The sequence below is a fragment of the Vombatus ursinus genome, unplaced genomic scaffold (assembly GCF_900497805.2).
Source record: "Vombatus ursinus unplaced genomic scaffold, bare-nosed wombat genome assembly UNPS02014774.1, whole genome shotgun sequence".
Taxonomy (NCBI): Eukaryota; Metazoa; Chordata; class Mammalia; order Diprotodontia; family Vombatidae; genus Vombatus; species Vombatus ursinus.
Genome location: NW_020954552.1, coordinates 11,456,125 through 11,465,693, shown reverse-complemented (window position 1 = coordinate 11,465,693; position 9,569 = coordinate 11,456,125).

Sequence of the window (9,569 nt, the reverse complement as noted above, 5' to 3'; positions counted from 1 at the left end):
TATATATATATATATATATATATATATATATTTTGAGGGACAACTTGCAAAATTGAAGTAATCAAGTCTTTAGAAAGAAAAGCTTAGGGGAAACAAAAGACACATGCATCTAATGGAAGCATTACCAGTTTCTTTCATATGTAGGCTCCTGAAGCTTCCTTCCCCCTCCCCCATAATCCCCTCCACAATTGGGGTTAACAGAGTTTCCTCTTTGTTGATAAATCCTTACTTTGTTTTCTCCACTTCACAAAATCCACATTTACAAAAAGCCATTAGTTTGCCCAACATATTGTGAGGGGATTGGGGTGAGTGTGGAATGACAACGACAATTCAGTTTAAATTATCTGATATTTTGCTATTAATTTTAATGATGTGCCACCCTTCTTCACAATCTAATTCAATCATTCCACTGTGGCTCATTGAGTTACACTATAAACACAATGAGAAATGGCAAAATAGAAGGATTAGATAAAGTAATTTCCAAATAAATCATTCTAAATGATTCTATGTTATTCCTATGTAAACTAAACAGCAGAATGTAACAGCTTTGTAACTCCCTGCAGGAGGGGGAAAGAAAAAGAGAATAAATAAAGTGGGTCGACCACAGCAGGGTTTCCAATGTGAGGGGAAGGAGTAGAATTTGTTTTTTCATATATACAGATTTCCACAGTAGGGTTTCACTTTAAACAGTGACTGTCAAAAATGTCATACTGTAGAGTTCTTTCTGTCTTTTTTTTTTTAAGTGGTTGGTGGTTTCGAAAACTGCTTTTACCCCTGTCACTAGCTTAACTTAAATTGCAGCTTTATTATCATCACAAGTGATGCCTGTCAGCTAATAGCACCTGAAACACATTTCAGCCTTGGTTCATGGAATTTAATCTACCTGGAATCAGGTAGGGGGAATATCATACTGAGTGTTGGAATTGTTTGACAGCCAAAATACTAGATGTTCTTCTGGGTGCTTAAGGGGAATTGATTCAGTTGTTTTATTTGTAAGACTCCCTAGATGACACTGACCAGGTCTAAAGAAATAAATTGAGAGGAAGGATGGAATAGCTCTAGTTGGCCCATTTGTAACAACTTAGGCTCTGGGGGTCCATGGAATAACAGTCACATAGCTATCAGGTTAAGCAATTGGCAAGAAGAAAATAAGCCTCTGGACAACAAGTTAAATTTTAGGCTTAGAGAAGCTAAAAGTGTATTACTGTGTCAAAGGAGATTCTATCTCAGTATAACTGTTGGCTATCCTCACAAAAGGAGGATTCTACTCCTGACCTTGCAGCCATCATAGGACAGGTGTTTTGAGTCACTTTCACTGATTCAGCTACAGACTTCTTCCTAGGCTCAAGGGATCAAAAGCCTGCATTTTAAAGTCCTTTACGCATCCTTAGGGATGAAACCTCTGGTCTGGGGATAACAGAGATATACTAAATATGCAGGGAGTAAACCCACATTGCCAGATCATTGGCATCATATTCTAACTGAGTGAATAGCCATTGCCAAATTAGTTGTAAAAGAGGTCAAATGGCTTTACCTGTCAGAGAACATTTGAAATCTGTAAGGAAGGTTGCTATTTCAGAGCAATCAGGATAAAATAAATGATGAAATTACATACCTAGAACACTGTGGGCAGTCAAAACAGCAGCCTCTGAATTCTGTAACTCTCTATTCATCAGATGACTATTAATGGGCATTTCTACACAGCTTTGACAGAGTATTACTTGATCAAAATAGCAACTTGAATACTTGGAGAGAGCTTCTGGAATGGCATATGAGTATTGTCTTAAAACTAGTTTTTGCATTAGCTATATTTTATTACACTCAACATCTTTGAAAATTGGCAATTGATCAATTAAATATAATTTTTTAATTAATCGATGTTTTTTATAGATTATAGAGTTTATTTTGAGTTAATCCTTAAGCAAAATGAAAAAATAAGTTTATCTAGGATTGCAGTGAAAGTGACAACATTTTGGAGAGAAAGTGACAACATCTAATTCAACTGTCTTTAATTCTTTACTTCAGCCACACTGGTATATTCACTCTTCATGAATATATCTTGTTCTTCTTCACTTTTATGCCTTTGCTCACAAACTATCTACTGCCTCCTTCAAGAACAAAGTTGTTCTGTGAGTCATGGTTAGCATTTCATGATTCTCTTCATAAAGGTGATTGTTGTTCAGTCCTTTCAGTTTTGTCCAACTCTTTGTGACTCCATTTGGGTTTTCTTAGCAAAGATATTGGAGTGACTTGCCATTTCCTTCTCCAGCTCATTTTACAGATGAGGAAACTGAGGCAAACAGAGTTAAGGGACTTGCTGAGGGTCACATAGTATCTGAGGACAGATTTGAACTCAGGAAGATGAATATTTGTGACTTCAGGCCAACTAATCTATTCACTTTGCCACCTAGCTGCCCTTTTATAAGGGTATCAGCTAGCTATAGCAAATTAAATGATGATAGTAATAGCTTGCATTGGTGTAGTTAGCAAAAGTGATTGGTATATATTATCTCATTTGAACCTTACAACTGTTCTTATGTTGAGGTGTAGAGGTTTAGGGCTGCTAGGACCCCAAAATTACGACATGTGGGTCCTGCCCAAAAGAATTCGACCCAAGCCTTCTTCCAGCCAAAGACAAAGTTTGTTAAAGATGAGCTATGTAGGCCAGACTCTTAAGGAATCTGAATATTTGCGATGCTCATAAGGATGAGCAGGCATGAGGAAGTCTCAGCCCCTACATGGTGACCAGGATGGATCTTACATACAGAAAGACTATGGGAGGGATTTAGGAGTGGCCAAGTAGTTTGGGGTGATTGGGAAAAGGGGTGTCACGATGGGAGTGGCCAGTACTAGAGGAGAAGTTTAGGGAGGATCTTGAAGCTAGGGTGACTGGGGGGTGGGTCCTGGGAAAATCCAAATGGGAGTGTCTTGGAGGTTGAATGGGCCATCCAGGAATAGACAATGGAGGGCTAGACTTAATTAGGGTAGCAAAGAATTGGGAGATTGGGCCTAGGTAATAAGGAAAAGTTAGTTGAGTGAATTATAGCCTCAGGCAACCACCTGAGACTTCCTTGACCAAGTGAGTTCAAGGAAAGTTCAAGGGTTTTCTGGGGCCCCTTAGACAAATGGTACTAAAATTCTTTTTGGGGTGAGTGGCAAACATCTTGGCTTGGGCCCATATCCCATCACTTTGAGCCAAGTACTAATAGTATTATTAATCCCTGTTTTATAGATGAGGAATCTGAGACTCAGAGAGGCTGAGACATATATGCTCACTGTCACAAGATGAAGTTAGTGTCAGGAGTAAGTATTCCAAACTAGGTTTCCTGACTCCAAATCCTGAACTCTCTTCACTGTGGAACATCATTTCTATGGCCACAAAAGAGGCTAAGCTCTCTTGCTTATAGATTTGATAACAGGTTTACCAATATGCTGCTAAACTACTTAGATATCCCTTGGCTGCTGCCCATCTAAGACATCATTTGTCAAGCCAATGCTATATTCACTGCTATGTCTGATGGCTATGCCATTTGTTCTTACCCTTGGGCAATGGTAGATCTCTCACTATTGATCAGTGCAGTGCTAAGACTTGGCTTTTGCTCTTGTTGTTCTTCACTAAACTCAATTTCTATAAGAACAGGGATGAAATCTCATCAAAACTTTGAGTTTCCTTCAGTGTGGATAGGATCGAAGTGGTCTGCACATAGTAAGTGATGGGGTTGGGATCTGGACCCAGAAAGGAAAATCCCTGGATTTTCCCACATGGCCAAATCTCTGGCTTTTACCTGAGGCTATAATCCCATCAACTGGCCCTTCAATCTCCCAATTCTGTTACCCTTAACCTAGCCTGGCCTTCCTTTGTCTTACCTCCCTATGGCCCTTGGTCATTTCCCACCCTTAATCCTAGCTAAACTCCATTCTCCCTTGGCCATGAGGTCCAGGTCCCCGTAGTTCTGTTCACCCCAGTTTACTGGCCACTCCTAGGTCCCTCCCACAGTCATTCTGTATATAAGGTCCACCTAGTCTCCATTAAGATGCTTAGATTCTTATAATCTAGCCACTGCTTATTCATGTTCAGACTCCTTAGGAGTCCGCCCAATATGACAGTGTTCTAATAAACCTTGTCTTTGGCTGAAAGAAGGCTTGGGTTGAATTCTTTCAGGCAAGACCCACGTGTTGTGATTTTGGGGTCCCAGCACCCCTAAACCCCTAAATGTCATCAGTAAGTACTTAAGTGTCCACTGAATTGAATTGAATGCCTCATTCTAAAAGGAGCCTTTGCATTAAAGGACTGCTGGGTTTGCCTCTCCATATAGTCTAGCCCCAGGCCCTGCTCTTCAGTGGGGTTATGCAGGCAAGGACAAAATGAGACTTCTCCTGTGGGATGCCCTCCTTTCTCCTTTATTTCCTGGGCCAATCCTACCCATTGTCATGTCTCAGCTTCTTATTCTCCTTCTTTGAAGTTTCTTTGACTACCATAGCAATCAAACTACCAAAAAATCATTTTATAGAGCTAGAAAAAACAATAATAAAATTCATCTGGAAGAATAAAAAGCCTAGAATATCAAAGGAACTAATGAAAAGAAATTCAAGGGAAGGTGTCCTGGCTGTACTTGATCTTAAATTGTATTACAAAGCAGCAATCATCAAAACTACTTGATACTGGCTAAGAAATAGAGTGGTGGATCAGTGGAATAGGTTAGGTATTCAAGACACAACAGTCAACGACTATACTAAGCTACTATTTGATAAATCCAAAGACTCTGGCTTCTGGGATAAGAAATCACTATTTAGCAAAAACTGCTGGGAAAACTGGAAAAATGTATGGCAAAAACTGGGCACAGACCAACATCTTACACCCTATACCAAGATAAAAGCCAAAATGAGTACACAATTTAGACATAAAGACTGATACTATAAGCAAATTAGAAGAGCACGGAATAGTTTACCTTTCAGATTTATGGAGAAGGGAAGAATTTATGACCAAATAGGAGACAGAGAACATTATGAAATGCAAAATGGACAATTTTGACTCCATTAAATTGAAAAGTTTTTGCACAAATAAAGCCAATTCATCCAAGATTAGGAGAGAAGCCAAAAACTGGGAAAGAATTTTTACAACCAGTGTCTCTGATAAAGGCCTTGTTTCTAAAATATCTAGAGAACTGAGTCAAATTTGTAAGAATATAAGTCATTCCCCAATTGATAAATGGTCAAATGATATGAACAGGTAGTTCTCAGAGGAAGAAACTAAAGCTATCTATTGTCATATGAAAAAATGTTCTAAATCACTATTGATCAGAGAAATGCAAATCAAAATGACTCTGAGGTACCACATCACACCTATCAGATTGGCTAACATGACAAAACAGGACAATGATAAATGTTGGAGAAGACTTGGGAGAATTGAAACACTAATACATTGTTGGTGGAGTTGTGAACTGATCCAACCATTCTAGAGAGCAATTTGGAACTATGCCCAAAGGCCTATAAAACTGTGCCTACCCTTTGACCTAGCAATACTACTTCTAGGTCTGTATCCTAAAGATATCATAGAAATGGGAAAAGGACCCGCATATACAAAAATATTTATAATAGTTCTTTTTGTGGTGGCCAAGAATTGGAAATTGAGGAGATGCCCATCAATTGGGTAATGGCTGAACAAGTTGTGCTATATGTAATGGAACACTATTCTTCTATAAGAAATGATGAGCAGGGGGCAGCTAGGTGGAACAGTGGATAGAGCACTGACCCTGGAGTCAGGAGGACCTGAGTTCAAATCTGGTCTCAGACCAGACACTTGACACTCATTATCTGTGTAACCCTGGGCAAGTCACTTAACCTCATTGCCTAGCACCCCCCCCCCCAAAAAAAAAAAAGAAATGATGAACAGGCAGACTTAAAAAAACTTGGAAAGACTTACATGAATTGATGCAGAGTGAAATGAGCAGAACCAAGAGAATATTGTATACAGTAACAGCCACATTATGGGATGACTGACTTTAATGAACTTGGCTCTTCACAACAACACAAGAATCTAAGACAGCTCCAAAAGATTCATGGTGAAAATTGCTATCTACACCCAGAGAAAGAAATATGGAGTCTGAATGCAGATGGAAGCATACTATTTGCTCTCCTTTTCCTTTGTTGTTTTGTTTTATTGCTTCATTCTCATGGTTCCTCCCATTAGTTCTAATTGTTCTTTACATCATGACTACTGGGAAAATATGCTTAACATGAATGTATAAGGAGAGCCTATATCAGATGGTATGCTGTCTTGGAGTTGGGGGCAGGGAAGAAGTGGGAGGAGGAGAAAATTTAAAACTGAAAATCTTATGGAACTGAATGTTGAAAACTAAAAATAGATTAATTTTTTTTTTAAAGTTTCTTTGACTATAGCTGTTGTGATGGGAGAAATACCTCTTCTTTAAGTTCATGTGGTAGGTAGTTGCTGCCAAATAAATCTACCATAGAAATTGAAGAGGTAAAAGCTGTTGAACTCCAATAAATTACAGAGTCGGTTCTAAGAAAGAGACAAAGGGGGGCAGCGAGGTGGTGCAGTGGATAGAGCACCGATCCTGAAGTCAGGAGGACCTGAGTTCAAATCCAGCCTCAGACCAAACACTTGACATGTACTTGCTGTGTGACCTTGGGCAAGTCACTTAACCCCGATTGCCTCACTAAAAAAAAAAAAAAAAAAAAAGAGACAACAGAAATTATAGTGCATATGTCCATGGTTTAATTTCTCTCAAGCTGGTTTGATGTATATTGCATGGGAACTGAGTCCAAAACTGGGCCCTCCTAAGGGCCCTAAGGGGATCAGTTCAGAACAGGCTTGATTTGGGATTTGGGGGTACAGGGTTATATGCCCTTAGAAGAGCAGGTGTTCCCAAGGGGTTCCAATCAACTTTGATTGGTCAAAACACTCTGGGAGGTGGGCTACATTAAATTGAGGTCTTGAGTAAGTGACTAAGGTTACTTAATCTTGATCAACAGGGGCTGACATCACCTGCCCTCCAGACAAAAGAAATACTACCTCCAGTCTTTGGACTATCTAGGCAGAAGAATCTATCTCCACCCAAACCTGAGTAAGATAAAGCCAATTTAGGCCTCGGTTGGAGTTTGACCAGGATAAGAAGATTCAATGCAATCTCATTATCAGTAATGTCCTTCTGAAGGACTTTGGAGCAGAAGGCTGGGGGGCATGGAGCTCTGAGTCTCCAAGACACAGATTACCAAAAGAAATCATTTTTCCCAAAACCTAGATTTTTTTATGCTTATGCACAGGTTGAGGATTTAGAAAACTAATTCTGTAGAAAGATTAGGATTCTAATGAGACTTTTTACGTAAAAAATTATATCAGAGAGACAGAGGGATAATTTTTAACCTACAGCAATCTAATACATCCTCTTAGGCCATTAAAGTAGAACAACTTTAGTTAAACAGAATCATAATTTCATGCATCGCCTAAGGAAACAGACCTAGGTAAACTAGTTATAGGTAAAATAAGTCAAATAACAGATTGAAATTCATATGCAGGTCAAGACATCATCCTCATGATGTTATTGGCCTTCTTCAACAACAAGGGTTCTGAATGAGGATTTTCTCAGGGAAGAAGGACTTCCAGAGGACAAGATGTGAGTTAAACCTTGTCACACACATTTCTTACATATGTGCCTCACTAATATCATAGTCACTGTCATAAGTGTAAGCTTACTCCTCCCATGAATATTTGTGGCAAGGAATGAACCAGGTTCTTAGGAGAAGATTTCGTATTAATTGTTTTTATCATGTTATCTGAAAGTTGTTCTGGCTGCCTTCTGGAGACTCAGTCTGCCAATTCAAATGGATGGTTGGGAAATATTACTATTATTATTATTTCTTCTTCTCCTTTTTTTTTTAATATTTTCCCCCAAATGCTGAGACAATTTGCCTTTTGCCCAGCTTGAAATATAATATGAAAAAAACAAAACAAAACGGGCTTTAAAAAAGTCCATTTTGTTTTAAATGAAACTTCTTAACTATACCTTTAAACAGAAATCACTAGAATGGTCATTAATAGCCCCAGTCCAAGCCTCCACTTCTCATTGTTTAGGTTTTCATGGTTTAGAGCGAATGTAAATATCAATTGTTATCTATACTAGCCGAAAATTCTGAAAGTCTCCTCCTCTCAGATTTCTATCTTTGTGATGGTAAATTGGGCCATTTTTTGTTTCAATTCTTTCCTAGCCCTTAGTTATTAGATGGGCATAGACCCAGACAAACTGACACATAGGAAGAAGCTTAATTTAGAACAGCCAAAGTCATCCTCTACATCTTGGACCATGCCAGACATCTTGAACTTTGTCTTGCCACTGTACTCGGATGACTGTGGAGGAAAGAGAGGTTGATGACTTTGTGCAGCTCTGCCTCACTCAAAGCCAGTTCACAAGATGTTACTCTCGTAATGTCCTTGGTCCTCTCTGAGAATAAAGGATGAACAACAAGTTTTAGATTAAACTACATTTACAGGTTCACAATGGGCTGATTGAGGGGGAAGGGATAATGTCCCTTGAGATAATTCTTCAAATATGGCAAGTCAAATTACTTTGGGAAGCTTTGACTCCCTTTTTTGGCTTCTTAAATGAGGAATGTTTTGGGCCTTAAGTAAATTTTCACATCCCATGGGACAGATTTCAGCCAGCTCAATAACCTCCTAACTAAAAATGGCCTTGATCTCCCTTCTCCCATAATGAAAATTAACAAAAGGAAATAAAAAGTGAAAAGTTACCATCTCATAGTATATGATTTCTTCATCTGAACTCCTCTAGCATTGTTCTCTCTCGTTTGTTAAGAACTTACTCTGTCAGACACTGTGCTAAGCACTGGAAATTAAAAAACCAAAAAAAAAAGCACTACCTGGGCTTGAGCAACTTACATTCTAATGGAAGAGACAACTTTTACATAAATAGATAATATAAGAATCAGAGTAGATAGAAAGTAGCTTTATAAGGAAGACACTAGCAGCATGGAGTCCTGAGATGGAAAGTAAGGTGTGAGTAACAGTAAGTAGATTAGAATGGGTGAAATATAGAGTACAGTAGGGTAGTAATGTATAAGAAAGGCAGGAAGTGAAATAGGTGTAAAAAGCTTCGATTAACATTCTAGAGATAACAGGGAGCCACTGAAATTTAGTAAGTAGGAGTATGAAATGTTTTAGTAAAATCATTTTGGCAGCTAGGCTGAGAATGAGTTAGGAAAGACTTGAGGCAAGCTGGTCAAGTAAAAGATGATTATAAGAATCTAATCTAGATGTGATAAGGGCCTGAACTAGGGTGGTGTCTGTGTGTGCCTGAAAAGAAAGGGACATATTAAAAACATGGGGTAGATAGTCATTCAGAAGGAAGGAGTGAGGAGCATAATAATCCTTGACCACACTGGTTTGAGAAGTTGGCTTTCTAATGTTAGCAGAGCTGGACTTTCTGACTCATCCCTCAACAAGGGACACCTCCATTGTTCTTCAGATCTAACATAAAACTAATATGACACCAGATATAAGATTGTCTTCTACACTCAAATGTTGCTAAAGA